Raw genomic sequence first — 21,531 nt, forward strand, 5'->3', positions numbered from 1 at the left:
TGGTAAGACCAAGGTGTCTGTTAGCTCAGCCTATCATGTTAATGTAACCTAAAATCTGCAATAAGGTTTTAAGAATTAAATTCCCCTAGTGGTTGTCACTGTACTGCAGTCATCGTAGGATTGTCAGCTGATTGTCAGACTGTGTGAGAAATGATTCGCTCAGAGCCTGGTTCAGAGAAGAGCATATGTGCATGTTTGTGTGGAAAGTAGGAGAGGAGGAGGTGCATGCAGCCCAGCGTGGGTCCAGCTGGCCAAAAGTAAGGAAGTGTTCTGAAAAGAAAAGAGCCAAGAACCTCACAACTCTCTATTTCCTATTTAGAGGTGGCTCTGGTGGCCTCTGTCCCTTTGTCTCATCAGCTCCTCATCACTGAGAAACACTCCCAGAAAACTTCAAAGAGCTGTTGAAAAATAACAGTCAACAGTTTCATACCTAGCCAAACACTGTCTTTAAGAATGAAGGCAAAATGAAAAAAAAAAAATCAGACAAAGACTTAGCTTACTAATCCATGGTACTTTATATAGGATATAGATACAGTTCAGCAAGAAGAAAAGTGAACCCAGAGGGAAGGCATGAGTTAAAAACTAAGAAAAATTCTGAAATTTAACCATCAGTGGTGCTTTTTCCCCCAACCCAAGTAAGATAAAACTAAATTTCAGCACAATAATAAGATATGTTGTAAAGTTCAAGGGTGATTAAATCATATTATCAGGAGGAGTATATAAAGTTGAAGAACATTGACTTTTAGAAAAATTCACAGATACAGGATATCTTAACACTAAGAAAGTGCTTAAAAAGAATTTTTTAATGTTTAGCTTTCAAAGACATAATAAAAATTTTTATCAAGGTCAAGAAAAAGAACAAAGAAAGCAAAGAAATGAATGGTGAGTAGAAACTATAAAACAAGGTGGTAGAAATAACTGTAGATGTATAAATATTCAGAATCACTGTTGTCAAGTAACATAATTATGTAAGTAACAAGTAAATATTGCCAAATTACTACATCATGTTGGCTTCTGGTTACATTGATAAAGTAGAATGAACTAATAGACACCTTGATCTTAACAAAAACATTAATAAATGCTGGAAGAATATAACAAACATTTAAATACATAATCCAAACAAGTAATAACATAGAGAGAGACCATAAAGCATTAAACACAGTTTGTCAAGTAACAGATATTTTTATCTTTGACAGAGAAGAAAGGGTTGTAGCGTATGGAATTCCCTCTGTCCCTAACAGAACAGAACAGGAAACTCAGAGAAACACACTCACATAAATGAAGTCTGTATATATGACAGGCATATTAGAAATCAGTGGGGATAATCAATTAGTAAATGGAGTGGGTACAGTTGAGTCTCTAAATAGGAATCTAATTTTATACTTACTTCCCTATCTCACATCATATATAAAAATCTATTCCATGTAGGATTGCAGAATATCAGACAGCAACATATTAAAATAAAAACTGGGTAAGTAGAGTATTTTCTAATTTCAGGGTAGACAGAAACATTTAGAACAATTCACCAAAAAAAGCACAAGCCATAAATGAAATAGCTAAATTTCACCAAATTAAAATTTAAAATTTAAAATTTCTTCACATCAATAAACAGGTAACATTAAAATAAAAGTCAACCTGGAAGAAAATATTTGGTGTACACATAGCTGTCAAAGAATTAGTAGCCTGAGAACATAAAAGGTCCAATAACCCAATGGACAAATGTGGAAAAGATGTAAACAAACAATTCACAGAAGAGAGAACCTAAATTAGCTCCATAGGTTAGCCATGATGTTCAGATTAAGCAGTACTTGGGAAACACAAATCAAAACAACAGAATACAGTTTTACACTAATATAATTGAGAATAAATTACAACCACGCTAAATTGATATCTACATAGTTGTATGGAGATTAATGTATGACACTTGAGGATGTGGGGGAACAGGAATCTCATCCGCTGCTGAAGGGGGTGGAAATGAAGCCACCTTTGGTGATAACTAGTGAACCCGCAGACTGCCTGTGCTAGGTGGGTACCTGCAGCGAGAAATATGAGTAAGAATATTCAATGCTAAATTGCTTACAGCAGTGGAAAACTGAAAACTGTCTAAATATCCATTACAGGAAAATTAATAAACAAATTATAGCATATTTATATAATAGAGTACTATAAAAAATCAAAATGATTGTGTGCTCCAAGTATCAGCATGAGGTATGATGTTGAGTTAAAAAAAAAAAAAAGGCAACTTGTGGAGTGATACCCATAGAATAACATTTTTGTATAGTTTAAACTATGCAATCCAGTACTATAATGGAATGAAGGCATGCATGGGTATCAAGCTTACTTGGAATAATTTTATTTCAAAAAATGTGAAACAAATTTAGTGAAAAAGAGCATTATTAAAGTTGGGTTGTAAATTTATGATGCGTATTTTGATTTATTATTTAAAAATTTGCATGTATGAATAGTTTATAGTAAAAAATATTTTTAAAACAGTAAGACAAGGATGGTCTAATCAGAATAAAATAGTAGAAAAGGGCAAAAGATATCAATAAATAATTAAAGAGGAAACCTGAGTGGCCAATAAATATACTCAATCACAATTGTAACCAGGTAAATGGAACTAAAACAAAATTAAACATTCACTCTCTCCAAATAGGCAAAAACAAAAACAAAAATGTTGAAAATAACAAATCGGTGAAGGTGTAGGTTAAGATGACCTCTGATGGGAGTGTAAATTACTGTTAGTTTCTTTGTAAAACAGCTTATATAAGTTGGAAGATAAACATATCTTATGTACAAACAAAGTATCCTAAATATGTCTTCATGCAGATGCACAAAGAACAAGTGTTGATCAGCCCATGTGTATGTGGAAAACTGAAAACCTAAATAAACATACATAGAGGACTGGAAAAACTAAGGTCTTAAAACGTGATGGAATAATACTTCTATCAACATTGGTAAACATAAAACATAAATGTTTGCTGAGGGGGAGGGTACAGCTCAAGTGGTAGAGCACATGCTTAGCATGCACAAGGTCCTGGGTTCAATCCCCAGTACCTTCTCTAAAAAAAAAAAATAAACCTAATTACCTCCTCCTCCCCCCTCAAAAATGTTTGATAAAAATAAAAATTGTCAAATGTTACATGGGCCTTTATACTATTCATGTAAATTAAAAACCTAGACTCTTTGTTATGCTTTTTGATCTATTTATCACCACATCAAGAACACACTATATAAATTACTATTGCTTTATAATAGATCTTGATATAATAGATATTATTTTATAATAGATATTGATACTTGGGCACATCTCAATACCTTGATCATCTTTAGTAATATTTTGTCTATTCCTGGCCTTTTATTCTTTCAGATAAGTTTCAAAAGTAGCTTGTCAAGTTTAGTTAAAGTGTGTTGATATTTTGTTTGAATGACATTGATTCTATTGCTCTAATAACTTAGGGAAAATTGATACCTTTGTGACACTGAGTCTTCCTAATTCCTAAAAATGATACTTCTAATTTTAAATTGTCTTCACCAATGTTTCAATGTCTAACATTCTCCAAAAATATACTGTGTATCCTTTGACATTCTGGGTACCTTATATATTTGTTGGCTGCCTGTAATCTATTTTCTCCCACATTCACCACCTACCCAATAAAATAGTGTGTTTTTCTTTCTTTTAAAAAATGAAAACAGCCCTCATTTTTAGAGATGAAAGAAATTCTGTCTCTTAACATCTTCTATTATTAATGAAGTTGTGGATGAGTAGAGGACCGTTAGTAGATGCCAGATTCTACCATGAATGCCGGTCAGAAATTAAGGGAAAATTAATTGCAAAGAATACACTTCTATGGCAAATGTGTCAGAAGCTATGATTTACTAGCTGCGTCTAGACTGTCTGATCCAGATAGTGGTTGGCAGGGCGGCCTGGGTTGTGACAGATGTGGCTTACTGATCATCATTTAAAGGTAGCATTAATAACATACTTTCAGCGATTATTGACTTAAAGTTATCCTAAGCAGCAGTTAAAAACTTCTATTCATAGAACACATCCCAAAGAGTACTGATTCATTACAGATACCTGTGTGGCCTTTGCCATCCTCTTTAAGTCTGTCTATGTGCTCAGAATCAAGCAAATAAAAACAATTACTATTGTGCCTCAAATGGAGGTTAAGGGCAGCTCTGTTTAAGACTTGGCAGAGTCCAGGCACTTAACAAAGCATGAGGAACAGTAAGCAAACAGTAATTGATAAGTAGTTTTAGCAAAGCTTTCAATCTGGATCCATTGCCTGTTTATCTGTGTAGGGAAGACCATTTGGTACCCTGTGGGACATTTCTAAGAGCATTTGCTTCTGCCCATTGGTACCGCCAGGACTTTTGGATGGTTTCAGGACTTATGAAATAATACTCTTTGTAGAAATGTTTATTTATCCTGGCTCATCTCTGTATTTCATGTCATATAAAAAGAGTTGGAGACACTTTGGCTTCTGATTATAAATTCTGAAGCAAAGCTTAGTGTTTATCTATTTAAAAATACTTTGTTGTTTGGTTTTCTCCTTGGAGCATTATAGTAATGAAGGGCAAAATCTTAAGAATAAAATTGTCACCTACTTGGTATGAATGTATTCTACTGTATATTTATATATTGGCATACATGTTCCTTTATGTTCCCTGAATGCATTTTATGGTTTATCTGTCTTAAGTTGTAATGTTCAAGAGGACAGCATCCATGGTGGTTAGTTGTTTTGTGCCATAGTACAAGCTCATAATTGTATAACAAATGCTGTTTACAGATGGTAGTGGTGGTGGTGACTCTGTGTACACTTGTCTTCAGTATTAGCATAATGGACCTGATTCGGAGTTGGACATGATTGGTTTGCATAGAAGCCTGGAAGTGTCTTAGCATCTTCCCATTAAATCAAAGAATTGGTCTTCAGCATGAATACCAGACAGAACGTCATTCTACCAAGCAGGTGCAGGATAAACGTCTGGCAGGGTTTGAGAGAGTCAGAGGATGCACAGGAAAGAGCCACAGTGTGAAGAGGCAGGATGGGAGGCACAACTGCTACACCAGGTGATCATCACTGGAGGAGGAAGTGAAGCCAACAGCATACGCCTTGCAGAGCTTCCTGAAGAAAAGCCAGGGCTCCTTAGCCAGGGTTTTGAGGACGACTCATACTTTAAAAGGAACTCTAACCAAGAGCATAAGATCAAGAGCCTTTGTGAGACCAGCAGTACAGTGGAAACTCTGTCTTAGCACACCAAAAGGAAGGAGGGAAAACTGAGGTATCAGAAAAAGAGACAGGCCAGATGTGTTTGGACAATGGGGAAAGTTAATTCCCTGGGAAATAGCGTAGTGCACAGGGAGGATGGGACGGGTCTTCCTGACACCTGGGACACAGGGGTTCCTGAAGCCTTGGGTGTGTGCCGGGGTGGGAGGTTGGAGGGGAAAGGCGCAGCTGTGAGAGCTTCCGGTGTCTGTCACAGGAGAGGGAAGGTGCTCTGGTGAGAGGCAGCTGGCAGGGAGCAGCAGAGGCAAGAGCAGGTGGGTTTATCCACCTGCCAAACAAGGTCTTACTTCTTGTTCTCCTTGCTCAAGTCCACTGTGTGTGTGAAATTACCCTAGGCAAATGTGGTTGCCGTGGCAGCAAGGGTGGCATCTGTTACTCTGGTGACAGGATCCTCTGAGCCTGGAGAGATGGCAGTGGGGGATGACAGTGACAACCATGTAAGAATTAGAAGAAAAGATGTGAAATACATCAGAAAAACTTGTCCCACCACCAGAGTCACAGAATGGGGAAACTGAAGGGTCAGACCCAGCAGAGTCCTCAGTGTCAGCACACCGGAAGTCCAGCATCTTCCCAAGAAATTGTGATGAACGCCTGATCTATAGCCCATTTTCTCTCTGCCACACATCAGAGCATCTTTTGGTTCCTTGTGCAGCTTAACAACTTGGCTCCATATTTTTTTTTTTTGTCCCTTTAAGTTTGGTCCCCTAGTTCTGATGTTTACTGTCCTGGAACACAACAGGATCTTGATTCTATCCACAGAACAGTGTAATGAGGATCTTGGAAGTCTTGGGAATGTTTAGTGGTTGCTGCCACTGATTGTGTAAATGGAATGGAGATTTTAGCTTTAGGACTAAGAAAACTAAGTTAAGTTTGATCTTGCAGGTTGCTGACATAATTCCAGTTGAGTTCACAGCTTCAACAGTTCTCTAAGACAGTAAGAACACTGATTGTTGCAAATAATGTGGAGAGTTGGAACAAATGCTATTGAGGACTACTTTGTGCTAGATGCTGTGGGGGAAACCCTACAATCCAGGTCAGGGTATTGGGTACACATGTGACCATGGGGCGAGAGGTCACTGGTGATGCATAGTGATGGCCAAACAAATGGACTTCCAAGGCCAGGGGAGACTAGGGGAAGAGGAGGTCACAGCTGAGCTGGAAAAATCATAGGTTGCTGTGGACTAGGAATTAGGGGGATGTGGGCCTGGATACCAGTCTGTACCTGCCTCTTACCCTGGAGGAAGTCATATAAGTTTTCTGGAACTCCCGAGTTCCTACCAATTAAAAAAAAAAAATGGACTTTGGTCACAAATAATGTTCGGAATTACTTCATTGTTCTACATTTTATAGTTTTACAGCTCCCCACCCCCCAAGTAAGAATTAATCAAACCTTAAGCAATTTAGGATTTTGTTATGAGGATTAATTTACAGGACATTTCAGGAGCTGAACTCACATGAGCCAAAGTGTGGAACAAGAGAGTGTGAAGTTCCTGTTAAGGGATACGGACTGGCTTGTCCTGATTATCATAAATAAAATAATCCAGAGATAGATATTTGAAATTGTAAATAATCAATACTATAATGGTGGAAAAAGAGGACAGTGTAGTTTGATTTGGACTTGTGGTGAAAGGTTGATTTTGGTTTATCCTTTCTTAACTGTGGTTCACTTGACTCTGTAAAGATTCTTTGGTTGATATCATCCTTCAAACTTTAGCAAAAAAAGTCACAGTAAAGAATTATTCTATGTTCCTATATTTTTTAACATTTAGCGAATGGGGCTACATCTTTGGTTCCCTATCCTAGAGACCTGTAGGCTGTAAATAAGGCATCACCACCCCCATTATCCACCCCCGCAAGAACCTTTGATAATGGAAGGCATGGGTCTGTATCATGAATTTTTTGAGCATATACATTTGAGAGAAATGTATTGATTACATAATGTTCAGTGTCACACCATTGTGACAAATAAACAAAAACTTCTAAATTTTCTTAGTGTCGAGGAGATGGAGAGTGACACTTCAGTGTCGTCAGATGTCTAATTTAACCAAATTAGCAGCAACACTATTTTAGGGGGTTAACAGCTTTTGTGCAGAAATGAGGCTGAGTTTGTTTCGGTTTTGATACATCATCCTCACAAGATTGCATTTTTCTTATTAGCTGCCTTTTTATTTCAAAGACTCTAAGATAGTGTTAAGGGGATTATTTTGATGAAAATGCTAGATAGATAGTTCCTTCTATTTATAGTCTTAATCAGGTTTCCAAATGATTCATGCTTGGTATTAAATTCCGTGGAACAATGACTCTTGAATATTTCCACATTGAAGCTACCTGAATGGCTTTCCTTGCTGTTGGCTCCCACAGAAATATTTCTGAGGATGACTGGAATTGTGTACAAATATTCATACTGTAAATATTTAAGTGTCATTTTCTCCTTTCACATCGAGGATCTTATCAATGAAAATGTGATTAAATCCATAGCAGCAGAGCTTGGATAAATACCTTTAGTAAAGAGAATATAGGTCTATTATACTTCTCTGGAGAAGTAAGATGAATAAAGAATGGTATGAGTTATCATGAGCAGTTTGCTGCATCCTCATGGGGTAACAAAGCAGCTTCATGTGCTTGCTCCCAGTGGAGACCAGTTATTACAGAACAATGCCTAATGTTTACTAACTCGTTAACCACTATTATTTATCATTGAATAATAGACTAGTTGCAGGAGGTTTTAGGGGAAGGTCCACACAATTTACGTAGATTACATGCAGATTTAACCTGTACTAGTTAGACTTCTCTAAAGTCTAATTAACATGACCAGTGCTCCCTGTTTGACTCATCTACCCACCTAGCACCCTGGCAATCTGAAATATAGTTGGTTTATCATACAAGACACAGCAATCAGAAGATTCATCTCGATGTTTCAGTTAATGGGTGTTTAAACCACCTGGAGGTCATTATCCTTGCAGACATAAATAAAAATACTGTAATACTCTATCACGGCACCCCCTACACTGCCTGCCATACTTGGAGATGTTACCTTTCCACTGTTGAGTAGTGTGGATGGGGCTAATTTCTGATATTTTCCATGGGTATGTGATCATGTGAATATAAAGGAAGCACAAACAGTCATAATGAATTATATTTCAGATGTGCAGTAAAATGGAAAGACTGACAATATGAAATATGGAGAAAAAGAGGGAAATATATTATGGATGATGGCTTAGAAGAATTTGTGGTCCAGGAAACAAGTTTGTTTGTTGAGTCTAACATGCTACAGAGGCAGCTAAAAGAAAGATAATAAGTGACTTCTGTCAAGACATCTAAAGATACTGTAGAAGTAGAGATGTAGGAGGGAACAGCCTTGCTCCCCAGTAATTGTTATTGGGGAGAAACTCATGAAGATGCCTTAAGCCTTGTAGGAAAGATTGATCAATCAGTCAATCAATCAATATTTTAATTGAAGACCTACCGTGTTCTAGGTTTAGGTCTAGGCACCATAAATATTTAATGGAACAAAACAGTCTCCCACTGTGAAATTGATATTCTAGTGATGATATATAGATGATAGACTAATAAATACATAGTTTTTCTCCATGCCATAAGAAACACTATGGAGAACAATGAAGTAGGGTAGATGGACTAGGGTGTGATAGGAAGAAAGAGGTTTTATTGCTATTTTATAAAGCTGGGGGAGGATGGGGTGGAGGGGAAGTAATTAGGTTTATTTGTTTTATTTCTGAAAGAGGTACTGGGGATTGAACCCAGGAACTCGTGCATGCTAAGCATGCATTCTACCACTTAAGCTATACACTCCCCGCTAACAAGCTTCCTTTTTGAATGGGATATATTGCAGCATGTGAGTATTGATAGAAATGATCTGAAAGAGAAGGAATAGAGGAAGACATCATGAGAGGAGTTGTTGATTAACCATGGAACATGGAATCTAGAACAGATGTGGAGGCTTGGATTTAGATAGGAGCATGGATAAGTGTGATGATTAAAACTGAGATCAGTGGCGAGGTACAGTTACCATTTTTGCCATGATTTGGCCATGGGAGTAGATGCTAAGGTTTTGGTCAAGGACAAGGTCATTGAGGCAGAGAAATTCAAGGAATGAGAAACAAGGGTATCATTGGATAGTTATCTGGTGGGTACTGAAATCGCCAGAAATTATGGCAGGAGAGGTGTTGGAGAGAGTTACAGTGAACCAAGTGCTGAATTCTTCAAGGAATACGGGAGATGACCCAGGCATTCTGTAGGTGACTGTGACAATATTTAAATAAATAAACATAAACCTTTTAACACTTAGGAGATAGATGCTCCTCTCTGATCCCTCTTCCCTGACTGGAACTGGAGAGGCGTTCTGGTTTGCATTGGTCCAGTGGGATTTTCCTTTATCTGGAAATTTAGAGATATCAAAACCCAGAGAGTATACAAAATTGTTAGTTGAATGGGATGAGCCAAATCAGTCAACTGGAGAAATGGGTCAGCTGGGTCATCAAAGTGAGGCAGTGCCTGGACAAGGTAGTTGCATACAGGCAGGAGATCTGAGGACCAGGAAGAGGAGAGCACAGGAGAGTGTGGGAGTTAGGTAATTGGAAAGCTACTTGGAGATGAAAAGAGCAGAGCAGGGATGCAGGTTGCTGTTACACTTGGTCTTTTTAGAGATTTCTAAGTGAGTGTGACAGAGATTGTCCAGTTTTACTTACTAAAAGGGCCAAGATCAGAGTAGACAACACACAAGTGCCAAAGAATATTGTCTCTTATATATAATGACTTCTTAATAATTATAAACACCACAACCAGTCCAGAACCCCATCTCTCCATTCTAACCTTATAAAACTTGTGTGTTAATCACTGTATCAGCCTCTTTTATTTGGGCATATTGGTGCATGGAAGCTGGAAATCATTTCTCTTGGATTAAGAATGTTAGATCAGTTTTACTGGAGGGACTGAGGGTTTTCATTGGAGAGGGCGTTGGGAACAGGGAGGCAGCATCTGCTTACTATTTCAGGGTGGATTAACATTAATTAATGTAAGTAGGGAAGGGCGGGGAGTAGAGAGGTCCTGTTTACCCCATGGATGCTCTTGGGACCCTAGTGGCTGTTGTCATTTGCACTGACATTTAAAATTCTTTCCGCATTTTCCATCATGTGGTCTGCTTCCCTCATTGAGTCTCTTTATGTTCACAGCCTGTGTAAGATTTTCTGCTGTCTAAAAAAGCTGTTCAAAATGCAGAACCTTGCTTCCCATCTCCTCTTTTTTACTTCCTGCTGCTGTTCTTGAAAATAATTGCTCTATATAATCAACCCACGAAACACGAGAAGAGGTAGAACCTTTACAGATTCTACATTATAAATTTAAGATTGCAATCTCTTCACTTTCACAAATGCCAAAGATGGGGGTCTCTGCTTTCATTTCTTTCCTGTCAAAAGGACTAAATTTAGTTGGTTGATTTACTTTTTATCATACAAACATTAATTTTGCAAAGCAAAGAAGCTTTTCCAGATGGACTTTAAAAAGATTATATATCTGATCCCTGCAGTCTCAAATCAGAGATAATATATTTGGGACATTTTTTGGGAGTGAGGGTTTCTTTTTTCCTCTTACGTTCTCATTTATCATTTAGTAGCTTTCCTCTCAATATGCAGAAATAAGGTGTGAGCATATGCATTCACCTGTATTTTCTATTAAGGTAAAATAGGTATATATCTTCAATATTATACCAGACTGTACAGATTATAAATGAACTCTTAAAATTTTGACTCTCAGTCTTGATGTAAAGGTATTATTAATTTATTTTCCTTAACTTAATGCTGCTTGTTCGTGAGATAAATGAGTTGATTAGAAACAAGAATCCCTGAAGATTGTATGTGTGTTTGTGTTGGGGTAGTAAAATTATTCTGAGTTGGTGCATTGTAAAGCTCTTTGCATGGCTGTAAAGTTATTGTCTTTCATCTCCTTAACTCTCTAGTGAATCTTCCAGTTGTTGTTCCAAACCTTTCTCATACTCATCCAGCTTGCATCCTCCATCATCCCTTAGGTAACCTTGCCTCCTCCTTACTTGGGAGATTTTGAAACCATTTGGCTGCCTTAATTTCCACCTACATTAAACTCGTTTTATCTCTCAAGTTAAAGCACAGTGTTAGAACGTGGCCATGGCTTTGAAACATTTCTAGTTGACTGTCATCCAAGCTGTTTTTAGGGCTCTTCAACTGCAGTGGGTGCTTTTGAGGGATCAATAGAAGAAGACTCTCTATAATAAACCCAGTAGGTCTAGGTTCTCTTTATCTTCATACAGTGCTTACTGTCAAGAATTTTAACATACTTTTTACATTTCTGAGTTTTTAATTTTGGCTCATTCTTTCTGGTAGTCCATAAAGGACGCATGGGTGTTGTATTTGATGATTTCAAATCTGCTTGGGAACAAGAATATGTATTGTATTGCAAATTGGAAGTACCCTAATGCTAAGATTTAAAATCAGAATTTTAAAAGTTCTTTTATAATCTGTATAGCCGGTAGAGCATTGAAGATGTATAATAGGAAAGAGGATGGGGTGAAATCTTAATAGTTTTAAGTGGAGGTTTAGCTCGTGATTGTCCTAGGAGCAAAATACAGATTCATTCATTCACTTATTCCACAAATATTGAACACCTACTATGTTACTTTAGGCACAGGAGATGCAGCAGTGGAAAAAAAAAGAGACAAAAATCCTTGCCCTCAATAAACTCATTGTCCTTGACAATAAACCACATTAATAAATAAGTACAGGCTGATATGTGCTAAGGAGAGAGAAATAGAGGAGAAAAGGAAATACAGTTGTTGGTCTGGAGACTGAAACTCTAGGTTGGCTAGGGAAATAGTCATTGAGGAGGTGATTCTTAAGTAAAGACCTGGTGTATGAAGAAGGTAAGTAACCTGCTTTTTAAATTGAAGGCAAGTGAGAGAGCAACACTCGTATGAACACCTCGCTACTGTTCAGACACATATGCACACACACACACATATGAAGCACAACTCTTCACTCAGACATGATAAACAGCCTTCCATGAAGAAACTCCTTTCCTTTTTTTTTTTTTTTGCTGAGGTAGATATGGAAACTAAACAGCCTAGGCGGTCTTGAGCCAGTGGAGCAATCTGTTCGAGTGTTGTGTTTGGCCTAGGTAACTGGTGACCTAGGAATTAGTGTTAAAGTTGGAAATGACCCCTATTAACAATCTGGCTCAGCTCTCTAATTGTATAATGAGGAAATGGAATGGCCCCCAAAACGTTTGTCAAGCTGGATTGACCAACATAATATCTGTGGAAGACCCATCACTAAACCCACCTATCTTATTCCTGATAGATTGTTTATTCATAAGGAACCTCACTTACTTCCATACCACCACTGCTGTGGTCATTATGAACTATTTGCAGCTAAACTCATAAGATGTAGCTGGGAAACTTGTAAAATAATCCCTAAACAACCATTTCACTTCTCTGTCATTTCTTTTCTTTAAAAGCAATGAGCATTGTCGTGGCATTGATTGATTTCTGAAGTCATTGACATCACAAAGTATAATGGAAGCTCTGGGTCTCTCATTTCTTTTCACAAGGCTTTTATTTATTTTTTTAAGCTTTTACTTTTCTTCTTGGGGTGGGCAATGTGGCTGCTTCGCTGTGAGCTATTGATTTGGATTCAGCTGCAGTGATTCTTGAATTCTCTGTGCATCATTAAGCTCTAGTCCACCCAGCTCCATAACAGACATTTGAGGGTGAATGAAGGTGTATGCATGGACTTCAGCAGGGACCTGTTTAAAGCACAATGCATCCTGGAAGCTCTCCTATTTAATGCAAAATACCCCTAAACTTTGTGATTATGAATTTGAATTTTTAGTCTTTGTGCACCTAATTTCATGGTTCCATAGATACTGGGTTGAGATTCGTAACATTTTGGGTTGGTGAGCAGGTTAATTGTGTATGAAGTAAAGTCTTCATTAATGCAACAAGCTGCCTCCTCTCTCTTGCATGCCCATTGCAATAGAAAGATGGTTTCTACAATGTATAATCACAGAGGACATCTTCAGAGAGTATTTTCTGGGAGGCAAACTGAAAAATTGTCAGTATGTCTATAAGATCGCAATCGTGGTGACTGGAAGAAAGTATACGCTGTGATTCATGGAAGGCTGTTTATATCATGTCTGAGTGAAGAGCTGTGCTTCGTATATGTGTGTGTGCACATGTGTCTGAACAGTAGCTAATTTCTTGTTTTTTCCTTCCTGCTTCTCATTGTTTCTAGAACTGTCTAATTTTTCATTACTATTCTAGGACTTTACTTCTAAGAGATGAAAAAGAACACTTGAAATATAAATACCCTTAAAGGAATCATAATTTTTAGAGACTGGCATATTGATCTATTTTAGCTACTTGAGATATTTTTTTATAGGACCAACCCTAGAGAAAGAGTGTTTTTGATATTTAATCATTTTAAGTATGCAAACTGTGACTTCTTTAGTTACTTGATATGAAATCAAGTAGCAGATATTTCTAGCAGCAGTGTTCTTCAAAAGATTGAACCAGCACACTGCTGCATACCTAGCACATGCGAAGTAAACGGGTGTGGATCAGTTGACCATGGATATTGTCAGTTTATTCTCATTCATTTAAAAAATTCAGTTGTCCAAACATGCATGCCTGCAGAGTGTAGCAAATACTTATTATGAGGCCATTATGCATTAGATTCTGGGTATACAATGGTGAACAAGGAAGAGTTATTTCTCTCAAGGAATTCAGTTATAATGGATGATAAAGAAACTGCTAAGGCCATTTTGTTGAATTCTGTGTTATATTAAGTTTCCTGAATGTATTGCCCTATGCGTGGTTCTAGAGATATGAACAAAATTAATGAAGCACTCTTGCCCACTGGGAACTTACAGTCTAGTTAGAGAGCAAGACCTACTAGATGACCAGATAACTAGCAGTGCAAGGCCTTGTAGGGTGACAGGTGAGCGATGCTCTTCTGGTCCTTTCCTCTGTTCCAGACGTGCTTTTCTCCCTTGTACACTCCATGGATGGAGCTTCCTGGTTCCTCCAGTGACTTAGATTTTGCACTTAGAATTCTTCCCTGCTTTACTGTCATCTTTTACCTTTCATTTTTAAACTTCTTTCTCATAGTCTCTCATAGTTTCAAAGGGAAAGTATCCAGTCACTCTGTTCTCACCGAATCCTGTCTGCTTGGAAGAATCATCATTTAGCACAGGGGCTGGATTTGTTTCAGGTGTATTATCTCTATTGAACCATTTAAATCTCTTTTTTCTCTCAGTTTTTGATCATTTCAGATTGCATCTGCCCAAGACCCCATTATTGCCACAAACTGTTTAATCAACTCAGTGACCTTCATCACACCATAGGCAAAGACCCGTAGAGGTAATTTTGGCAGAAGTGAATCCCTCATACTTGATTTGATAAAAGGATAAAATCACTCTATTCAACCTAAGTGACCCTATTTGGACTTTTTATTTAACAAAATCCTGGATTAGCTTAGATTGTCAGTGACCATCCTTGCATAAGATAAAATATAATTACATGACAATGTTAACCTCTCAAAATTGGTTTTAGAGGGGGAAAGAGATATAATTAGGTAGAGTAAGTGAGAGGAAAGGAGGGAAAGAGAATTTCAGTGGAGGCTTTATTTTTAGTTTCTTTATTGCAGATGCTAAAATCAGATTTCTAAATGTGAATACAGCATGTCAGACTGCTTTGTCATGGTGCAGAGTGCATCATCTGTCCTCTAGATGACTGAGCAGGGGAATGGTCTCAGGTTTTATGGCTAAATCAGAAATACATTTCCTTTCTCGTAGATGCCTAAATCACCCACACTCCATAAAGCCTCCTGATCAAATATTTCTTCTATGGAAAAGGGGTATAATCTTGTAAAAAAGATTGGTTGCTTTGGTCTGTGTTTATATACAGAGATATATTTTATTCTCTGTTGTTTTGGCATTTGGAGTTGCCTTTTAACTGGTTTCACTGCCTCCAATTTCTCCCTATTCCAATCAATTTTGTGTTCTGCTATTGAGTTAATCTTCAGGAGACTCTTACATCACTTGTCTGCTCAGAGCTTTGAATGGCCTCATGTTGTTTCTATAACAAAGGTCAAACATTTTATCCTCGTATTCTAAAATACTCAGTTCATTTTAAAATGTTATTTATGAGTACTTTGTTTTATTGGTTCTGTTTCAGTCAAATGAAACTACTGCTATTTGCCGTATCCAACACAAACTTTTCTTATTTCTAAGCCCTTGCCTTAAATGCACTTTCCATTTTCTTAGACTACATTTCTCTGGTCTCCTTACACCTAAAGCTTTTCTGTATTTCAAGGCTGAAAGGCCCCTATTTTTACAAAGTTTTCACAAGATCTTCACTACCATAAGTCATCTCTCTTTTGTTTAAGCCTCCGCGACACCTTACTTGTGCATTTTGATGGTATAGCACTTCTTCTCCTAATATATGTGTTACGTATATGTGTGTAATTAGACACACACATGGTTCACATCCGGGTCCTATTTGCTTTGCTAGGCTAAAGTTATGAAGGAAATAATGGAATAATCTTCCTTGTACCACTTATTTGTGTACTGTCTTTCATACAACAGGCATCTAACAATTATTCTTAATTTAGAGTGTGATGTGAGGCTTGTCTGTGTTAATCTGTAGCCAAAGATGTAGAATTATGGAAATGCGGGAGTAAAAGGACCCTCAACATAAATAAAATTTTAGTGTGGAGAATAATGAAAGTGATTCTATTTTATGCTGAAAATACATAAAAGGATATGTCATAACCCATCCATGTCCATCAGAATTTCTAGTAGGGGAATAGAAAGACCATGAAAATGGCTTGTGCAGTCAGTTGGCCATCCTGCAAAACTTATTAAAATGTGATGTAATTGAAATACTATTGTTTATATTCAAAAGAGGAAGTGTAACAGCACAGGATAGACTACACTATGTGGTCCTGGTACCAGTCAAGAGGGCAAGTAGAGTCAGAAGTCAAAGGCTACAGACAGTTTAGGGAGCTATATAAATGCTTGATTCAGAGAGGTGGTTTTCATTTTTCATAGCATTCAATTAAAGAATTGAGTGTGTGTGTGTCCAACGTTCAAGATACAATATATACCTATATTGTACCCCTGGAGAGGAAAAGCAAAAGTGAGATGGAATGAATGTTTTAAAACTACAGTGAAGAAAATGTATTGATATAGGTAAAGATCTGAATCTACATACTGTAAGAGCCATTTTGTATCTGCAAAAATGGACCCAAGATGATACCTTGGAAACATAGCAAAGGAAGAAGACAAAGTCATTTATAAAGGAAGGGAAGGAGGTTGAAATTGATTTTCTTAACAAATATTCAAGACAATAAGTAAAGGAATAAAATCTTCAAGATATTCAAGCAAGAAGGTGAAGGACGTTACTCCATTCAGGTTTGTCCTTTGTGTCTGAAGTCTGTAGGAAAGCTATGGAACTTGGAAGAAGTCAGAGGATATTGTCCTTAGGGGCTCTTCCTAAGAAAACTACTACAAGATGTGTTTTACAAAAAAGGACATGGGAGACTTTGACAGAGAGATCAGTGGTGAGGATTTTATATATCCAATATATATTTTATTTTTCTAATTGAAGATCTTAAGTTGTGGACAAGGGTTAAAGAAGAGTTTGTTAGTGTTAAAGGCAATGCCATAATGAAAATGACACAACTAAAACACAGGGAAAGGTGGGAGAGAGGGAAATTAAATGATTTCTTTGGGTATTATTTAAAGCCGACAATGGAAGCTTTAATGTATTTAGTACAAAGTTTAAGCACTAAGAAAGATTAATATTGGCAAAAAGTGCACGATAGAGAAGAGGAAAGGGTAGAAATGTATTATAGATGAATTTTATCATGACTTATAGTGAGGAAATAATATGTATTATCTAGAGGAAAATAGAGACTATGGGTGTTCAAAAGTGTTAATAAAAAGGTAACCAACAGAACAAATTTTCAACTTCTTTGATTCTAAAAGAACACAAAAACAAAACAAAAGAAAACTTAGTGGCATACAGTTGGAAAATGAAAAGAACTGCAAGGAAATCTTAAATATCACTCAGTAATGTTACTGTAAATAGTGTTATTTGTACTATATTGTGTGTTTTTTTTTTGTATATCGCAGAATAAACCAATAATTAACCTGAGATTTCCAGTGTATCAAAAAAACAGATACAAGTATTGAATCAAAGAAATTAAATGAAAATTCTGAAATGTTAAATTTGCTTTGGGAATATCAGTTGGATTCGTGGTGATATGATGTATTTCCTGCTTCTGCCTAGTGGATGGCCATGGGAGCCATGGCGCTCTATCAGGAATTACCATTCCACTGCCAAAATTTTGTTTTCTAAGTATCATTCTTCACAAAGAGGGTTTTCTTGGAGAAATGGCTGTTTGTAGGCTGGAAGCAAGAAGATACAAGGTGAACTTAGGACACCATGTTGTGCTAGAAAGCAAGGAAACACAGACTAGTGGGTTGGGTCAAAGGGTCATACAGAACTCATAGTCATAGAAAGCAAATGTATGGTTACCAAAGGGGAAAGAGGAGGGGAGGGATAAATTACGAGTTTGGGATTAGCAGATACAAAATAGTATATATATTACATAGATAAACAACAAAGACTTATTGTATAGCTGCAGGAAACTACATTCAATATCTTGTAATAACCTATAATGAAAAAGAAGATATACGTGTGTGTGTATGTATAACTGAATCACTGTGCTGTACACCAGAAACTAACACAACATTGTAAATCAACTATAATTCAATTAAAAAAAAAAAGAAGTTATCATTGCCTAATTTGGTACATTTTGTCCATCCAAAAGAATAATGACTATAGTTGATTGAAACATGTAGAGTACATAAATATCCATAAGTCCATAAAGATATAAAAGAGGAAGAAGTTTTTAAAAAATGAGTTAATGGCCACTATCAGAGGTAACTATTAAGTCAGATCCTTCTGAAAATTGGTAATTAAAGAGACATTATTATACATTTATCTGGCTCTTCAGTGAGAGCTATAGTTCTGGCAAAGCAAATACTCCAATTCATGAGCAAAGTTTTCTCTACGGAAGAATGTTCGCTAATAAATATAGGACAAACAAAAGAATTTAAAGAATACACAAACATATACAATATTGTGATGTCTCATATATCTACCTATATATTACCAGGAAACCTGTCATTTTATAGAAAATTTCCTGTTGTTAAAACATTTTTTTTTTGCCAAAATGCATTCATTCAATCAACAGTCATTTGAGAACCTAATATGTGCCTTTGAAAAAAAATGCTGCTGTTTAATATTTTTGCATTATTTTCTCAAGCTGGGTCATTTAAAATAAGAGTTATAAATGCCATTAAACTATATAATTTCAGAACCAAAAGGAGACAAAAGGGTCATTTGGTCACTCCCTGCTCCCTGCCCATTCTCATTTTATAAGCAGGAATCACCTTATCCACACTCATACCATGAATACTTCATGAAAACTATCAGTATTTGAGGAAAGGAAAAGAAATTGGCAAACTTTTAAGAAGCTAAAAAAGCACTGCACTCGGCTTATATTGTTAAAATGCTAAGCACTTCTTTCACGTATTTGTTTTTAGCCTTCAGAAAATTAAAACCCACAGATGACCAATCTGGGTCATTTTGATTTTTTTTCTTTCTTTGACCGAATTGATATTTCCCCTCAACTGATACCAGACTTGAGCTGTGTGGCTGAAGCAGTAGTTCAGGGACCAGGGCCTGCAAGTGCCCTCTCCACTCAATAACCAGCAAACTAATTTGATGTTCCTATTGACTTGAATCTGTCTGCTTTATGTCTTGAGCCTGTGAGCCTGTGACCTCTTCTGCAGAGATCTGCTGCTTCTGGGCATTTTGTAAAGTGCTGAAATTGTGTGGAAAACTACTCTCTGTGTTTTGCAAAATAATGGAAAGAGAGTATTTCTTACCTGCCTCCCACAGCAATTTCCCGATAATAAAATTGAAGATGTAGGTTTTATTTCCATTTAATTTTGAGAACCATCTTGAGGTATTTTGGTTCCTAACTATAACTCCTTATCTGTTATCATTATGATTCATTGTTTCTCTCAGCAGTAATTTCTTTTTGACTGTTCTTCATAAAAAACATCTACATATTTTCCCAAGTCATTTTCTGTTTTCTTTTTAAAAAATACAAAAGATAATGTTTGGCCAGAATCTCAATCTTGAAATTCCATCCATTTCCTGATGTGTTTAGCAACCAGGCAATTAAGAAATTGGCCTTCCCTTTCATCATCTCAGAAAATTAGAGAGATTTTTCTTTATGGCTAAATTACATTTCTGAAAACAATTGAGAAGGCTTTTCTGTTACTTATGCAGAGATTTTATGTTCCTTAAACTTTTGTGTATATATTGGTCATTTAAGGAATAAGGATCTTAATTTTCTCTTTTGCTGTTCCTTTTCTTACTTTGTAATTGTCCTTTTGAAATCTTGCTGAGGCCAACATGAGCTCTTTCATTGTATAGGCGACTTGGCTTTTTTTTCAGGCATTGAGATGACAAAGCATGCTTCTGAGGTGATGGAGTAATCTCATAGTTTGCTCCTGTACACAGCAGCGGCCTTTCCCCGGAGGCCTTGAACCACTTTCTGGGTACATTTATTTCCTCAGGTCCCTGGGTCTTTACAGGCAGCAAGTGGTCTAAAATGACTTAGGAAGGAAATGACCTTCGTTCTGGGATTTGCACTCATGCTGCTGTCTTCTCTTTCCTAGGACTGTTGTTTCTGATTCCCTGGCTGAACTCGGAGCCCTTGGGGCTTACCCGCTTGGATCAACTTGCTCTGTCAGATGCCGTCTCTAGTGGACCTCCCTCTCCAGACTCCTGCTCACCCTGGCTTCCTGTAAGTTTTTTTGCTAAGACTGTGACATCTTTGCAGGCTGGGGTTCTGTCTTCTTCATTCCTGTGTCTGCTAACATAGAATCTTGCCCAGAGGAGGGACTTGAGAAATAGTGGCTGAATGAGAGCATTAACCGTGGCACACTGTGAGTTTGTCAAAGGTGAGTTGGGGATGCTGTGTTGCTGAGAATTTGTAAGGAATCTTAGTGGGAGAAAGCCTAGAAGGATGGAGTGGGTACTGAATTTTCCTGTGCACCCCTCCTCTTCCTCTTCTGTATCTATTCAGTTGGAGCTTAAGTAAGTGTTGACTGGAAATAGACCATTCCTCTGAACCATATTCTCATTGGCTACTCCACTTTTCCAATTTCTACCCTTCATTCCCCTGACCACGATGATATGAATTCCCTTTACCAGAATAATAGTGGAGGGGATTGTCACCTTCCTCATTTTAAAGATAGGGGGGGAATATCTACATGACCGTGACAGAGGGAGAAATTTGGATTGTGAGAAGTCGTACAGCTCAGTGAAGGCATATGAGACATTTAAATCTCAGCTTCTTTGATGGGGCAGAATGTTCTGGGAGGACCAAGAGACACTACACATAGAAGTTGTGCCTTGGGTGCACAGCAGGACCACAGGGTCAGGGAAGCAAGGAGAGAGGCGAGAGAAATGCGCTGGAGATGGGACGCCGCGGTGCGCGGGGTTCCTTAAGCTAGGCAGCCGTTCGGCTGTAAGTGTGCCTACGGGAGAGCCATGGGGGGCTTTCTTTGACTTTTGAGTAACTGGTGGCCTTAGACATGAGCTTTTGTGCCTATTCTGCTATGGGCCGAGTTCCCTGTAAAAACGTGTATGCACTTGGCTGACTGCTCAGATGATGGACAGAACTCTGCCTTCAGTTACCGCTGAGGATCCCTTCTGCAAGCCTCCTTCCAGAGCCAGGAAATGTCTTTCTCTTTAGACTTTCAACTTAAATGTGTCCTGAGGATTGTGTGGCTGCTTTCAGATAGGGACCTGCTGTATTTTTTCCCGTTTGTTTTCCTGCACCTTATCTTGCGTTAGCCTTAGACTAGGAAAATGAAAACCCTGGGGGCACTTGGGAGCTTCTGCAGCCCAGACAGCAGAGGCTGAAGAGCTCTCCCCTCTCGGTGTTTTTATGTCCTTTCAAAATGTCACCTTTAAAATAAAGTCTGCCATCAAAGACACGCTCTTCTCCTCCCTGTCTGGTGCACCAAAGACAGACATTACTCTGTCTGCTTTAGTTCTCAGCTTCCTGTCATGTTTGGCAAAAATTTAATTGCCTCTCCTTTCAGA

At 37.6% G+C, this 21,531-nt stretch overlaps 1 long non-coding RNA gene across 1 annotated transcript in view; it reads left to right on the forward strand.

Moving 5' to 3' along the window:
• Nucleotides 1–21,531, forward strand: part of LOC116157482 (uncharacterized) — a 349,559-nt gene that overhangs the window by 144,966 nt on the left and 183,062 nt on the right. The window contains exon 3 of the long non-coding RNA XR_010384030.1: nucleotides 20,097–20,224. This is a non-coding gene — a long non-coding RNA (uncharacterized LOC116157482). The remainder of the gene's footprint in view (nucleotides 1–20,096; nucleotides 20,225–21,531) is intronic.

Source organism: Camelus dromedarius, chromosome 15 (genome assembly GCF_036321535.1).
Source record: "Camelus dromedarius isolate mCamDro1 chromosome 15, mCamDro1.pat, whole genome shotgun sequence".
In the NCBI taxonomy this organism is placed as follows: domain Eukaryota; kingdom Metazoa; phylum Chordata; class Mammalia; order Artiodactyla; family Camelidae; genus Camelus; species Camelus dromedarius.